The sequence below is a fragment of the Triticum aestivum genome, chromosome 2D (assembly GCF_018294505.1).
Source record: "Triticum aestivum cultivar Chinese Spring chromosome 2D, IWGSC CS RefSeq v2.1, whole genome shotgun sequence".
Lineage (NCBI taxonomy): Eukaryota > Viridiplantae > Streptophyta > Magnoliopsida > Poales > Poaceae > Triticum > Triticum aestivum.
The window spans coordinates 105,022,207-105,028,033 of record NC_057799.1 but is presented as its reverse complement, the minus strand read 5'-3'; positions in this window follow the sequence as shown (position 1 = coordinate 105,028,033).

The window sequence follows — 5,827 nt, the reverse complement described above, 5'->3', positions numbered from 1 at the left end:
CTTGCTAATTTTCACCTATGTCACAAATAAGACAATCATGTTCAAACGGAAGGTGAAAGCAGTACACATTCAGTTTCTTATTTAATTTAGTATACTGATAAAATCTCTATGAAGAAGCAGACCAACTGCTGGAAATAAACTGGCATGGAACGAAATCAGTGCCACAAAACCATATAGACATGCATGCTTCGGCCTTGCAGATGATGACTGGGATATGAAAAAAAGATAGAAAAATGCATTGAAAGCTTGGACCTAAAATGTAGATTACCCCTTTGATCTACCGATGGGAAATACATGTAAGCGTCAACCAAATGCAATCACAGTCAAGTATGATTTCTTTAATCTATTTAGGGTGTTTTTCACGTACTGTGCAAGTAGCAGGGGGATGTTCTTCAGTAACAACATCTTATTAGCTTCAGATGACGCCCATTGACATTATACTGCTAATTTAAGTTAAGTTGTGATCCTAATATTTGGGTAAAAAATCACATGGAAAGCTCAAACTGAACAGGGATTATCGATCTGCATATTATAACCTACCAAAGTTACCATGACAATGCAGATAGTCTGGAGGCTAACTTAAGAATGTAAAAAAAATTATAGACATTTCATGACATCAAGCAATTACGGGTTGCGCTTTTAAACAGAAAATACATGATGGATCATTGCATACAGCTACGATTATAAAGGTACACTATGTTTTCTAACAAATGAAAAGACAACGTTTACCGTCTATAATTATAATTCAATTCTTTGTCGATAAGAAAGCAACCATCATTGTGGATACCTTTATATGCTTCCAGTGATCCTGTGAGCATACGCTAATACTCCTTAACATAAATCTCACTTGTCATCGCCATCGTCACTGTCTTGCTGGAATAACATCCTCTATCTGCAAACTGAAATAATAGCAACATCAAATCCATCTTGAAGGTCTCACCCTGGACCTTCCCCCTGTTGATCTGCACAGGCATGGCATTCCATTAAGCAAGCAAACTCAACAATCCACACCATGCATATAATATCTCAAGTAAACTTCTTCAGGAAATTCACAGCACACTTCAACCCACTTGATTTATACACATGAACTTAACGGGATATGAGCATTTACACACAACAATTCATGGTTAATGTGGAACTGAAGCGACAATTTGAGACAATCAAAATCTTACCTTGCATACAGCTACGATTATAAAGGTACACTATGTTTTCTAACAAATGAAAAGACAAGTTTTACCGTCTATAATTATAATTCAATTCTTTGTTGATAAGAAAGCAACCATCATTGTGGATACCTTTATATGCTTCCAGTGATCCTGTGAGCATATGCTAATACTCCTTAACATAAATCTCACTTGTCATCGCCATCGTCACTGTCTTGCTGGAATAACATCCTCTATCTGCAAACTCAAATAATAGCAACATCAAATCCATCTTGAAGGTCTCACCCTGGACCTTCCCCCTGTTGATCTGCACAGGCATGGCATTCCATTAAGCAAGCAAACTCAACAATCCACACCATGCATATAATATCTCAAGTAAACTTCTTCAGGAAATTCACAGCACACTTCAACCCACTTGATTTATACACATGAACTTAACGGGGTATGAGCATTTACACACAACAATTCATGGTTAATGTGGAACTGAAGCGACAATTTGAGACAATCAAATCTTACCTTAATGAATAAGCCGGGCAAGGAGGAGACTTCATGGGCAACCACTTGTGTACTCTGAACAACAAAATGACCATATTCATTAAATATCACATTCAGCATACCCTCAAATCGACGGATGTAGATTATTGGCCTAATCTGCAAAAAGAAAAGCTAACAGGGGCTCTTCTCCTTGTGCAGACATGTACTGAATTGGAAGGTTGACTTGCCTAAAGTACTGCCCAACGACAGCAGGCATAGCACTGACCCAAACATGCAGTTATAGCTAATCAAAAGAGGAGAGCAACAGGAAGGAAGAATGAACCTGCGGACGCGTGGGCTGTAAAGAGCCATCTCTGTCTTGCTAGAATAACATCCTCTATCTGCAAACTGAAATAATAGCAACCTCAAATCCATCTTGAAGGTCTCACCCTGGACCTTCCCCCTGTTGATCTGCACAGGCATGGCATTCCATTAAGCAAGCAAACTCAACAATCCACACCATGCATATAATATCTCAAGTAAACTTCTTCAGGAAATTCACAGCACACTTCAACCCACTTGATTTATACACATGAACTTAACGGGATATGAGCATTTACACACAACAATTCATGGTTAATGTGGAACTGAAGCGACAATTTGAGACAATCAAAATCTTACCTTAATAAATAAGCCGGGCAAGGAGGAGACTTCATGGGCAACCACTTGTGTACTCTGAACAACAAAATGACCATATTCATTAAATATCATATTCAGCATACCCTCAAATCGACTGATGTAGATTATTGGTCTAATCTGCAAAAAGAAAAGCTAACAGGGGGCTCTTCTCCTTGTGCAGACGTGTACTGAATTGGAAGGTTGACTTGCCTAAAGTATTGCCCAACGACAGTAGGCATAGCACTGACACAAACATGCAGTTACAGCTAATCAAAAGATGAGAGCAACAGGAAGGAAGAATGAACCTGCGGACGCGTGGGCTGTACAGAGCCATCTCTGGCCCAGCGCGGTATGAACGATGATCAGTTGTTCCTTCGGTGACCCTCTCTCGGCCGCCGCCGCACATCCCTCTCCTCTTTCCTCTCTATTTCTCCCTCCTCTCCTTCCTTCTCTCTCTCTCTCATCTTCTCTCTCTCCTATAGATCAAATCGAGCGCCGCCACCGTCGCCCTTTGACTGCAGATCGCCGCCGCCGCTAGAGAAGCTCACCTCCGTGCCCGCACGAGATGAGGAGGGGTGGGCAACGGTGGCGTAGGAGAGGAGAAGCCAGCGCTGCCGGATGCCCTGCATGGGATCCACCTTGTCTCCGGACGAGGCGAGCTCCACGGCCACCCCATCGTGCCGAGCTCTCCTAGGAGGCGACTGAGGTGGGAGGAGGAGCAGGAGGAGGCGGCGGCGACTGAGGTGGGAGGAGGAGGGGGTGGCAGCTAGGGTTGTGAAAAAGGATGATAGGAGGAGGAGGAGAGGAGGAGGGGGGTTGGGCGTGGGAGGACGTGGGGTCATTTCTTTTTCTTTCGCTGCCGCTTTTTCGTTCACTGCCGAGTCGCAGGACTATTCACAGTCTGACGTGGATGCCGCGGTTGTGACTACCTGACATGCCCCCGATTTGACCGTACACTAATCATGCACGCAAATGTGTACGATCAAGATCAGGGACTCACGGGAAGATACCACAACACAACTCTACAACATAAATAAGTCTTACAAGCATCATAATACAAGCCAGGGGCCTCGAGGGCTCGAATACAAGTGCTCGATCATAGGCGAGTCAGCGGAAGCAACAATATCTGAGTACAGACATAAGTTAAACAAGTTTGCCTTAAGAAGGCTAGCACAAACTGGGATACAGATCGAACGAGGCGCAGGCCTCCTGCCTGGGATCCTCCTAACTACTCCTGGTCTTCGTCAGCGGCCTGCACGTAGTAGTAGGCACCTCCAGTGTCGTAGGAGTCGTCGTCGACGGTGGCGTCTGGCTCCTGGACTCCATCCTCTGGTTGCGACAATCAGGTAGAAAGGAAAAGGGGGAAAAGAGGAAGGAAAGCAACCGTGAGTACTCATCCAAAGTACTCGCAAGCAAGGAGCTACACTACTGTGCATGGATATATGTGTAAAGGGCCATATCAGTGGACTGAACTGCAAAATGCCAGAATAAGAGGGGGATAGCTAGTCCTGTCGAAGACTACGCTTCTGGCAGCCTCCATCTTGCAGCATGTAGAAGAGAGTAGATTGAAGTCCTCCAAGTAGCATCGCATAGCATAATCCTACCCGGCGATCCCCTCCTCGTCGCCCTGTTAGAGAGCGATCACCGGGTTGTATCTGGCACTTGGAAGGGTGTGTTTTATTAAGTATCCGGTTCTAATTGTCATAAGGTCAAGGTACAACTCCGGGTCGTCCTTTTACCGAGGGACATGGCTATTCGAATAGATAAACTTCCCTGCAGGGGTGCACCACATAACCCAACACGCTCGATCCCCTTTGGCCGGACACACTTTCCTGGGTCATGCCCGGCCTCGGAAGATCAACACGTCGCAGCCCCACCTAGGCACAACAGAGAGGTCAGCACGCCGGTCTAAATCCTATGGTGCAGGGGTCTGGGCCCATCGCCCATTGCACACCTGCATGTTGCGAACGTGGCCGGAAGCAGACCTAGCCTAGTGGCGTTCCAGTCCAATCCGGCGCGTGCCACTCAGTCGCTGACGTCACGAAGGCTTCGGCTGATACCACGACGTCGAGTGCCCATAACTGTTCCCGCGTAGTTGGTTAGTGCGTATAGACCAAATGGCCAGACTCAGATCAAATACCAAGATCTCGTTAAGCATGTTAAGTATCCGCGAACGCCGACCAGGGCCAGGCCCACCTCTCTCGTAGGTGGTCTCAACCTGCCCTGTCACTCCGCCATAAAGTAACAGTCGGGGGCCGTCAGGAACCCAGGCCCACCTCTACCGGGATGGAGCCACCTGTCCTTTCAGCCCCCCTCATCAGAATCACTTGCGGGTACTCAACGAGCCGACCCGACTTTAGTCACCACATGTGTCATGTATATAAAGCATATAGTATATACCCGTGATCACCTCCCGAAGTGATCACGGCCTAGTAGTATAGCATGGCAGACGGACAAGAGTGTAGGGCCACTGATGGAACACTAGCATCCTATACTAAGCAGTAGGATAACAGGTAAGGGTAACAACTGTAGCAACAATGACAGGCTATGCAACAGAATAGGATTAACCGAAAGCAGTAACATGCTACACTACTCTAATGCAAGAAGTAGAGAGTAGAGTAGGCGATATCTGGTGATCAAGGGGGCTTGCCTGGTTGCTCTGGCAAGAAGGAGGGGTCGTCAACTCCGTAGTCGAACTGGGCAGCAGCAGCGTCGGTCTCGTAGTCTACCGAAGAAGGAGAGGGGGAAGAAACAGTAAATACGGAGCAAACAAAGCATCACAAAACATAAGGAGGCAAAACGCGGTGCTAGGTATGCCCTAACGCGGTAGGAGGTGACACCGACGAAGGGGGGAAACATCCGGGAAAGTATCCCCGGTGTTTCGCGTTTTCGGACAGATGAACCGGAGGGGGAAAGTTGCATGTTCGCTATGCTAGGGATGTGTGGTGGACGAACGAGCTACGTATTCGCATTCGTCTCGTCGTTCTGAGCAACTTTCATGTAGAAAGTATTTTCATCTGAGCTACGGTTTATTTTATATGATTTTCTAAAGATTTAATCATTTTCTGATTTTAATTATTTATTTAAATCCAACATTATCCAGAATAGTGTATGCTGACGTCATCATGATGTCATCATGACGTCAGCAGTCAACAGGGCATTGACTGGGTCAAACTGACGTGCGGGACCCACCTGTCATATACTGTTTAGGCTAATTAGGGTTTAACTAATCTAATTGCTATTTAATTAAACTAACTAGTTAATTAGATTAATTAAATAGGATTAATTAACTTAATTAATTAGTTATTATTTATTTATTTTATTAATATTATTTTTAATTCTCTTTTTTTTAACGTTTTAGGGGTGGTCCCCATATGTCATAGGGCCGGGGGGCACTGGCCCAGTGGTAAGTGGCCCTGGCCACAGCGGGCACGGGCGCGCGGGCGCTAGCCCGACTGGGCACTGGCCCAGGCCAGCCACGGGGTGGGGGTTGCGTCCGGCGCCGGCGAGGC